Source organism: Bidens hawaiensis, unplaced genomic scaffold (genome assembly GCF_021521415.1).
Source record: "Bidens hawaiensis isolate Kalapana, Puna unplaced genomic scaffold, B.hawaiensis_p1.1 tig00039387_1, whole genome shotgun sequence".
Taxonomy (NCBI): domain Eukaryota; kingdom Viridiplantae; phylum Streptophyta; class Magnoliopsida; order Asterales; family Asteraceae; genus Bidens; species Bidens hawaiensis.
In genome coordinates, this window is record NW_027505603.1 from 1 (window position 1) to 10856 (window position 10856).

Below are 10856 nucleotides of genomic sequence, written 5' to 3' on the forward strand. Positions count from 1 at the left end.
TTTTTTCTATCCTTTTGTGCTTGAGATAGTGAACAAGAACGTCTACCAGAAAGGGTAATCATCTAAACATGCCATTAAAATGTCTAGTTGGAGGTGATATATACAGAAGATCGGGGTAGAATTGAAAAGATTTCAAGAAAGACGATTCAAAAGAAAAAAAATGCTTTCATGTGATAGATCTCACATTGCTCTTTGGCCAATAGTTAGCTAGGGAGTGTACAAGTTAGCTTATTGAAAACAGGTTTGCTAAAATGTTTCTTTAGTATGTTGTTAGTTAATTCGCCCATGGTTGATATCTGGTTATAGTCCGTTCAAAAAGATATCTAGGTATAGTTGCTTCAAAAAATATTATACTAACACCGTATTTTATTATATGTGAATAGTATGAAGGGTTGAATTACACTCACCATTATTTCTTAAATTACTTGAAATTTGTCAATGGTTTAATTAGTTTTAGCTAATGTCAAGTCCTGATTTGAGACGAATATAAAGGGTCACATGTTATAAAGTTCGGTTCTACCAGAGTAGGGCATATACCTAATAGCATCTATGCTATCATGCTCTACAGGTTTGACCCTTTGAACCTCTTGAGATATGTTTTTTTTAATTATAGCTATATTTGTGGATTACAGAAAGACTCACAAGCAAGAGTTCAGGTCTAATGGATTCAAAGTGATGCTGAAGTTGAAGAAAACATACAATTGCTTGAATTGCGAAAAGAAGTTGAATCAGACCACAAAATAAAAATAATAGTTGGGCTAGAAGACATCCTAGAAGATTTTGATAGTCAACGAGCAAATGTTGAAACGACGATGTACAATATCATGGAAAAGCTTCCTACTAAAATACTTCAAGATTTTAGAGATGAGTAGGAGGTTTTGAACATTACTTTGTATAATTTTGATTGACAACTTGTTTTTTAATTACGTTGTTAGTTTGAGATTGGACATATTGGCGATGTACTTTTACCCATTGTAATTATGTTATTACTTTGTTGGTGCGTTTTTGAGATACTATATCTTATTAATAAAATTTCTAGTACATTAAATAATGAGCTATAAAGTTGCATTTGCATATAATAATGGTTGTATTAGAGTGCAAGGTTGCATTTTTGTCTAGCATAAGGTTGCATTTGTGTATTGGAAAAGTTGCATTTAACAGTAAAAAAAAAGTTGCGTTAGCATGTAAAAAGGGTTGCATCATAAAAATGTTGCATTAGAATAGAATATGCAACACTTAAAGAAAAAGTTGCATTATCTAACAAAAAGGTTGTGTTTGGTCTAATGCAACTTCACCTAATGCAGCCCTTGATAAAAAGTTGCATAAAAAGTTGCATTAGGCTTATTGCAACCTTTTTAAGGGTTAATGCAACTTTTTACTAAGGTTGCATTAGCTTCATTTTCTGGTAGTGTGAGGAGAGAAAATTAAAGATTTAAAACTTTATTCTATTTATCGGTATGATTTTAGGAGTGTGCGCCACGTTAAAGACCATAGAATGGCCCTCACTAATACTATTAACAACCTACACGAACCTTCCCCCCCCCCCCCCCCCCCCCGGTTTCAAGGTGTATTCACTCCTGGTTGAGCATATACACTATAGTTCGAAAGAAACATGAGAAAACATAAACGGGGAAGAATTATAGGACATGAAACAAGAACCTATTCATCTCATTAGAAGAATTGAATATACGTTTAGCATCAAGGCCTAAACGGGGAGTGTAAAGTTCTATTCATAGCGTTGATACGATCTTATAATAATAATAATATTATTTAAGTTTATCTTTTATTTAGTTTTTTATTGTAGTCAAATTATATTTTCATATTGTTTATCTTTTCTATTTTAATTTCTTTGTTTTCATATATATTGTAATATTTGTTTGAGAAAAAGAATAAGAAATAATTATTATTTGGGTCTATTTTCTCTTCATCTCTTGTGTTCTTGGAAGATTGACGGTTCTCTCGAATAAACCGTAACAATTGGTGCTTTCATTGAGCCTTAGCCTAGATGGCTTTGGAAGAACTCTTGTGGGAGCATCCACAACTACCTCGTTTTACCGGATCTAATCCCGCCCTATGGATCTCTCAAGCAGAACGATATTTTTTTTTACGCGATCTATGGCGACGAACGGTTTCCCTATGTCATTGAATCCTTCGATGATGAACCATTCTGGTGGTTCAATGGTTGGCTTCGGAGTTCAGACTTCCTCACCTGGGATGATTTTACTACAACAATGCTTACTCAATTTCACTCTAGTTCCATCAGTGCAATTGCCACGTCTGATCATGAAACCATTATTAAGGAGGAAGTTACTCAAGGATTGGAGGATATGACCTTAGGTGGGCATGCAACTGGTAATTATAAGCAACAAAATTGTAATTTGATGTTTAATAAAAATGCCAATCAAATTTACAACAATACAATTAGCTTGTTGGCGCCAACACCATTCAAAGGTGCAATAAAGCGACCCGTGTTGCGACCCTTGTGGTGGTCCGGTGGCATTGGCCCGAATAACACCAGAAGACTCGAATGGTGGTCACCATGGTGCTACGTTGAGAACGCCCCACTTGTCGGTATACGACTCGAGTGGCGACCACCATGGCAACGACATTCCGTCCTTGAGGACAAGGACGTTTTCAAGGGGTCGGGAATTGATACGATCTTATATTATTATTATTATTATTATTTAAGTTTATCTTTTATTTAGTTTCTTATTGTAGTCAAATTATGTTTTCATATTGTTTATCTTTTCTATTTTTATTTCTTTGTTTTCCTATATATTATAATATTTGTTTGAGAAAAAGAATAAGAAAGAATTATTATTTGGGTCTATTTTCTCTTCTTCTCTTGTGTTCTTGAGAGATTGACGGTTGTCTCGAATAAACCGTAACATGCGTGGAATGGCAACATTATGATCGATCATGGCAAAGAATTCATCTCTAATTAAGGTCTATTTCGTTCCTAAACACAAATTGAAATATTTAAGTTTGGGGGCGAATCGTCATGTTACAAGGATTTGAAGTTAGACTAAAGGAAGATTGTGGTACATCACAAACAAATATGCTAATGAACCAGAAACACCAACAATTTATCTTAGATTTAACATACCCTTTATTATAAAGTACGCGCAAGCGGATCAAGACAAGAGAAACCATCGTAATCAAATCCATGTGATCAATGTATGAACAAGATCGAAGCAAGCAAAGGACTCGGACTTTAAAAATCAACCCATAAGCAAAGATATGAAAAGAAAAGAAGCTTAAGCAAATACCAGTGGAAGAGACACTTAGATTAATCCTCATATTGAAGAGACATTTTGGCACAGTAAACAGTTGGTTGTTTTTCAAAGTTTCCCTTAAAATCTCCCATCTTTTCTTCATCAAATTCTGCCCAAATTCGAAAAAGTTTTCGCCTTCGGGGGATCCAAAATGTTTGGATTCATCAGCAATGACTTGCAAGATCTTTGCAACCCTTAGTTGTGCTTCTTTTGATACCCCAATTGTGGCCACTTCCATTAACTTAATCATCTTCTTTGCCACTTCTTTATCTTTCACAAGTGCCCATCTGTTGTTTTGAAAACATTAATATAAGATCATAAAACTATTGTGATAGATGGAATATCATTTAATTTTATCAATTCATGGATGTTTTTATAAAAAAGATTATACACATAATCAATAATCCACTTCACAATAATAATTTAACAATTCTGTAATGATACTCATCATATATATATATATATATATATATATATATATATACAATAATAATTTAACAATTCTGTAATGATACTCATCATATATATATATATATATATATATATATATATATATATATATTCGTTGTTTTGTATTCCCTAAAGAAGTAAAGAGTGTATGAATAATTTATGGTCGCCAAAATTCGGTCACCTATGTGGCTAACGGTCGTTAATTAATATGAGATGGAATATTACGATCAGAAAGATAAACTACGAGAGTTTTCAATTCCGTCGTAAATAGGATTTCTGATTTTCTTAATCGTTGCGCACATTGTTTTTTTTTTTTGTAGTAGTAGCTGCTACTACACGTAATTTAGCATATAATGACACACAATCAATATACAATTTAACCAATTTACGTATTTTACTGCATTTATCATAGAATATAAAAACGTATGTATGAACAATATCAAAAATATAATCTAGTCTTTATGTAAAGTGATACAAACAATCAATATGCAATTACGTTTTTGGATTTAATTACATTAACATATGAAAGCAAGAATATGTGGTAATTAATTGATTCGTGTCAAGTATTATCATGAATTAAGTTATAAGATTAATATTGGACATATCATTAGTCTTCTGTAAATTGCTACAAGTATAGCAATTATAAGTTTGCTAAATATTTATTATATTACCTATAAGAAATAACCATTAATTCCACAATGGCTTTTGATTTCAATTTTCTGAAGAAACTAATAGTCAGTATATGTACTTTTGTGTGTTACCATGCATGATAAGATTACTTACCCAATTCGTGAACCGGCATGGCCAGTGCATTTGGAAGCAGTAAACAACATGATGTCGAGTTCTAGGGCAGAAGTGATAGGGGTATACTGAGGCCAATAGTATGCAAGATCATGCACCAAGATCCCGCCTTCTCGGTTCACCACTGCTTCTTGGATCACACCACTAGGGTTGTTAGGTGATGTCACCAGTTCGATATAAGGCTCATTTTTATCGAACTGGCGTGCATCACCTCCCCATTTGTATAATCCTAACTTAACCAAATCCGTAATCTCTTGGTAGGCCTACATTTGGTAATTAATACAATCAATTATATATATATACGTATATAGTGTAACTTAAGGTAAAACATTTGAGTTAGATATTCATATAAATCAAGTCTCAGGAAGTAAGAAATTTATCGTTAAAAAATATATATATTTATATTAATGGATGTACCGAATAATAAGGAGCAACCGAAACAACATTATCTGGTTAGGTTGGTCACGTGATGTGACCGCATAGAGCACTGCATGCACCAGATGGCTCGAACCGGTCCCAACAACAATCGTGTAGCCATCGGTTACCGCGTTACCTACCGCCCCATGGAGACTCTTAATCGCTTCCTCAAGCTTTGGTTCGAGAAACCAACAAAGGCTCTTAGATTTTGAGAAGTAACTCAAAGATTCATATCCTTTCATCTCAACAGTACATTTGTCTCCAATTTTCTTCCAAAAAGATTCGTACATTGTTGGATCCCCACTGTAATTTCACATCTTTAGTAAAAAACAAGTTTGACTAAAAGTTATTTGTAACAAAATATTAAGGGAAAAATTCATTAAACCAAAATGTTCAATTGATCGGTAAACGTTGACAAAATATTCATTTGATTAACCAATTTCTGTTATATCCACCTTAAAACTCGTAGACTCAATCACTTTATGGCCATTACTCAGACAAGATTTTAACCAGTCAACATCTACCATTTGTCCGAAAAATCTCGTCGGAAGCCAAAGTAAATCACGTCTGACGCCTAATCCCATCGGCTTAGACAATACTTTAAAAAAAAAAAGACCCAACAATTTTGTGACGCGTGATAGAATCTAGTTGGTTAATGTAATGGCCCAACATAACCCACCATGATATTGTCCGCTTTTTCGGGACGAACCACCATCCCCTCAATGGTTTAGAACGCGTCACAATAGGGAAGATACTCATCTCCTTATAAAGAGAGTTTTGTTCGTCTCACCAACCGATGTGGGATATTAAAATCCACCCTTTAAGGGGTCCATCATCCTTACGAAACCTGGCACCGCCGGTTTGCAGGGGCGGATCTACGTAGGTGAGATCGGGTTCACGGGAACCCACCAAGTTTCAAATTCTATATAAATAGCATATATAAAACATGAGAGTGAACCCACATATACTTTACGAGTGAGAACACATACATAAAGTGGAACTCTAGTGGTAAACAACATGCTTCCTAATATAAGTACCCACGTTCGATTCTTGCTTTCAGTGCATTGCTTTCTTTTTTTTCTTTTCCAACCCTCTTTATATATCAAATATATGGAACAACCCTATTATAATTATGTAAGTTATTTAGTGAAAATGAACCAATGTGCAGGTATACAATATGTAATCTACATACATATTACAATTATTTGTAATAAAATTTTTGTTAAACATTACTAACAAAGTAACAATTTTTATTAATCGATAATATGTAGTTAGAACAAAATATTTCCTAATCTGTTAGAACATGTTAAACCTAACCCATTAGAATTGGATAGTTATTATGTTTTTGTTAAATAAGTTATTAGGTTCTGATCCTAACCCGTTGGCTAATCCGTGAGAACCAATAGTAGGGATAAACATTAACCGGCCCAAACCGTCAAAACGATCCGAACCGTCAAACCAACCCGAACAATGAACCCACTGGAAAAAAATTCTGGATCCGCCACTGCCGGTTTGGCCCTGGATCCGATACCATTTGAAACGGGCCAGCTTAACCACACCATAATATTGCCCACTCTGCTAAGACGGACCGTCATCGCCTCATGGAATTAAAACACGTCATGATAGGGAATGTATCCATATTCTTATAACGTAGGTTTTTTTTTCTCTTCCCAACCAGTGTGAGAATGTGGGATATTACTAGCATGTTTGGGATTGAGTTTGAAAAATGCTTATTGGCTTATTCGTGTTTTCAAAATGTCAATAAGTTAAAATGTGTTTGGCAATCACAATTTTTTTTTTATTTTAGTTTTTTGAAAGTGTTAAAAACAGTTTTTCAAAAGCCGTAAATCCTGACTTTCAAAATGGCTTTTTGAAAAAACCAATAAGCACTTTTCAAACTCAATCCCAAACATGCTCAAGTCTAAATATCCTATCAAGTAATGATTAAAAATGTATCGAGCCGATGAGTTTTAGGGTGGACATTTTAAAATTGGCTCGAGTCATATCGACATTTTGTCAATATTGTTCAATCAAATGAGCATGTTGGTTATATATATCCCTTACAATAAAAAAAAATAACAAAATATTAAACATGTATAAAAAAGAACACACTGGTCTAGGTTAATGATAGCATCAATTGGCATGTTAGTGGCAACACCACTGTGATTCTCCTCCGTGCCGCCGCCGTTAGCCACCGTTCGGGTTCCAGAAACTTGATCGGCACCACCCATTCTTTAGATGAAATTGATGAGTATTTGTGAGAGTGTTAGCATCGATAATATGATGGTTTATTTATAGTGCAATGAGAATATGTTGCTTGAAATCGATAAAGTAAGACTGCTACTAAATTAACAAACAAGTCATTAAAAACGGATATACTTTGTTGACTCATATAATTAATTTTTGTGCAAATTTAAGGTAAAAAATATAATTAAAATGGTAAAATAAATAAAATCAAGATGTACTTGATGTGTATACAGTCAATGTTCAAAGAACCATCATGTAGAAATCATTAATTATGTTCCAAGATTTTGTGAACTTTTGTTGATTAAATGATTTTAAAATCTTCAAAAATGGTACAAAACTTATATCAATTTATGGTGATTTATTAAATTAGTAAAAGAAGTAGTTTGAATTCGACTGTTTTACAAATTTACTTTTTTATAATATTATATATATTGGTTATTCAAATTTAAAAATTTTGTCTTCTTTTTACTTTGAGAAAATTACTGTTTGCGTCCCTGTGGTTTTAAGGAGGAGGCACAATAAGTCCCCAAAAGAAAATTCGAACTGGTTGAATCCCTGTGGTTTCAAAAATGAACTATTTGAGTCCCTGTTGTTACTTAACTATGTTAGCTTCAAGGGTAGATTCGACAATTCATTTATATATATATATATACATTGTCACTCTGAGTCCTTAAACTTTCATAATTGGTCATTTTAAGTCCCTTTCGCCTTTTAACAAAAATAAATAAACTTGACCAGTTTTTTTTAACAAAAATAAACAAACCGAACCACATTTTCAACAAAAATTAACGAACCGAACTACTTTTTAATAAAAATAAACGGACCAAACTAACTTTTTAAGCAAACTAAACGAACCGAAACATTTTTTTAGCAACTAGTTAATTTCGTTTAACAAAAATAAACGAATCAAACTTCTTTTTTAACAAAAATAAGTGACCCAAACTTGTTTTTCTAACAAAAATAAACGAATCAAACTATCTTTCTAACAAAAACTAACGAACCAAACATGTTCGTTTAGTTTAGTAAAAAAATTGTTCGTTTATTTTCGCTAAAAAGGTACTTCGATCGTTTATTTTTTTTAAAAAGTAGTCTGGTTTGTTTATTTTTATTAAAATGTAGTTCGGTTCGTAATTATGTTAAAAAATAGTTCGGTTCGTATTTCTGTTAAAAAAGTCTGGGTTGTCTATTTTTGTTAAAAAAATAGTTTAGTTCGTTTTTTTTTAACTTTTTTTTTATTTTGTTAAAAAAAAGTTTGATTCATTTGTTTTTGGTTGATTATGATTTGGTTAGTTGATTATGGCTTGATTGATTATAGTTTGGAGGTTAATTATGTAATTTGGAGGTAATTTTTAAAGAGGGACTAAAACTGAGCATGTTTGTAATTTCAGATCTGTTAAGGACTCAAATTGTTCATTTTTGAAACCACAGGGACTCAACCATTTCAAATTTTCTTTTGAGGACTCATTGTGCCTCCGCCTTGAAACCACAGGGACGCAAACAGTCATTTTCTCTTTTACTTAAAACTTCTTTTTTGTCTGGCTATGGGATTTAATTGATCATCAATTTTTTTTTATACAAACACACACAATTTCATTTCATGGTAGAAACATAGATATAATCATCAAAATTCAAAAAAATAAATCCTTATCTAAAACATTGATACCACTTAAAACATATAATTTTTATAAAATTTATCTTGATACAAAAATATCTTAAGATCTTATATTGTATCGGGTTGAGATTGGATATTCATTTTCCTATTTCATTTCATCTTTTAAAATAAATATATATTCTATTTATGAATTAGGGTTCATTTATCACGTATATGATTATAAAAATCGATTACCCTAAATGTTTTTGAAGACTTAGGATGCGATCTTAATTATAAGATTTGGAATGTGAAATGATACTTGCGATTTTCATTATTTTGTATGCGTTTATTTATTTATTTTTGAAAGGCATCACAAATAATATAAAAGACGAAAAAACACGACTAGCAAAGAAAACGGAGTAAAGACGATAGATTTTGTATGGTTTATGATTTGTTGAAAGATTGATTCTTAATGGATTTTGATTGTTTGCAAGAAAGTGGGGCTTGAGTGACAATTGTGGAGAGAAGAATGTAGGGACCTCAAACTTAGTTATGGTATGTCACTCCCTCCAAAATTTATTTTACAAGAATGTACTATAATGAGAGTGTTAAAATCATTATCGGTGCACGAAAGAGTTCTTAGTGAAGATGGGGATAGGACAATTATAATGTTTGAGTGTATGATTCATTCATATGACTTGTACTAAGAGTCATGACTAGTTTTCCATCTCCATATTGAGTATGGTTTTCGCGTGTTTTTTTCCCTTTTGTTTTGAAACAAGGGTTTATGATTCTGTTTCTAAGATATCAATTTTTACAAAGCATGTTTTTTTTTTGGGGGAGGGGGGGGGGGCATATGTTTTTGTTTAAGTTATCGTCACTAGATTAATCGTTTGATTGTTACTCGAGTCTCGACTCTTTACCTTAATTAGGGATACCAAGATAGTGGACTAACTTCAATTTTGTGGTGAACCAACTCAATCTGGTAAAAAGTTCCCTTTGATAGACACATGAAGATTGAAAAAGTATAACACCTGTGGATACATTTTATGTCTGCCGTCTTGTATAACTCTAATGAGTGTAATGATTTTGTGTTGCTCGCGACCGGTTCTTTTTGTTGAGAAAATGATTTAATAGATGTGGTGGATATATGATCATATAAGGATGTTGTATACATCTATTTATTTTTTCTATTTATTTTGATGAATAGGCAATGAAGCTTAAAAGGCACAAACAGAGCCCAAAATGCGCATATGAGCTTAAAAGGCACAAACAAGCCCAAAAGGCACAAACGAAGCTTAAAAGGCACAAAGAATCCCAAAAGGCACAAACCGAGCCCAAAAGGCACAAACCGAGCCCAAAAGGCACAAATGGGCTTAAAAAGCACAAATAGAACATAAAAGACACAAATAAGCCCAAAAGGCATAAACGAAGCTTAAAAGGCACAAAAGATCCCAAAAGGCACAAACAGAGCCCAAAAGGCACAAACGGTGCCCAAAAGGCACACACGGTACCCAAAAAGCACAAACCGGTCTAAAAGGCACAAACGGTGCCCAAAAGGCACAAATGAGCCCAAAAGGCACAAACAAAGCTTAAAAGGCACAAAGAATCCCAAAATGCACAAATAGAGCCCAAAAGGCATAAACGGGCCTAAAAGGCACAAACCGAGCCCAAAGCGCACAAATGAGCTTAAAAGGTACAAATAGAGCATAAAAGGCACAAACAAGCCCAAAAGGCACAAACGAAGCTTAAAAGACACAAACAGAGCCCAAAAGGCACAAACTGGCTTAAAAGGCACAAACGGTGCCTAAAAGGCACAAACGGTGCCCAAAAAGCACAAACAGGTCTAAAAGGCACAACGGTGCCCAAAGGGCACAAACGAAGTTTAAAAGATACAAACAGAGCCCAAAATGCACAAATTGAGCCCAAAAGACAAACAAAGCTTAAAAGGCACAAAGAATCCCAAAATGCACAAATAAAGCCCAAAAGGCATAAATGGGCCTAAAAGGCACAAACGGTGCCCAAAAGGCACAAACCGAGCCCAAAAGGCACAAATGAGCTTAAAAGGCACAAAC

General features: G+C 33.4%; 1 pseudogene; it reads right to left on the reverse strand.

Moving 5' to 3' along the window:
- Positions 1–3269: 3269 nt before the first annotated feature.
- Positions 3270–7174, reverse strand: LOC143614235 (L-tryptophan--pyruvate aminotransferase 1-like; annotated as a pseudogene).
- Positions 7175–10856: the final 3682 nt, after the last annotated feature.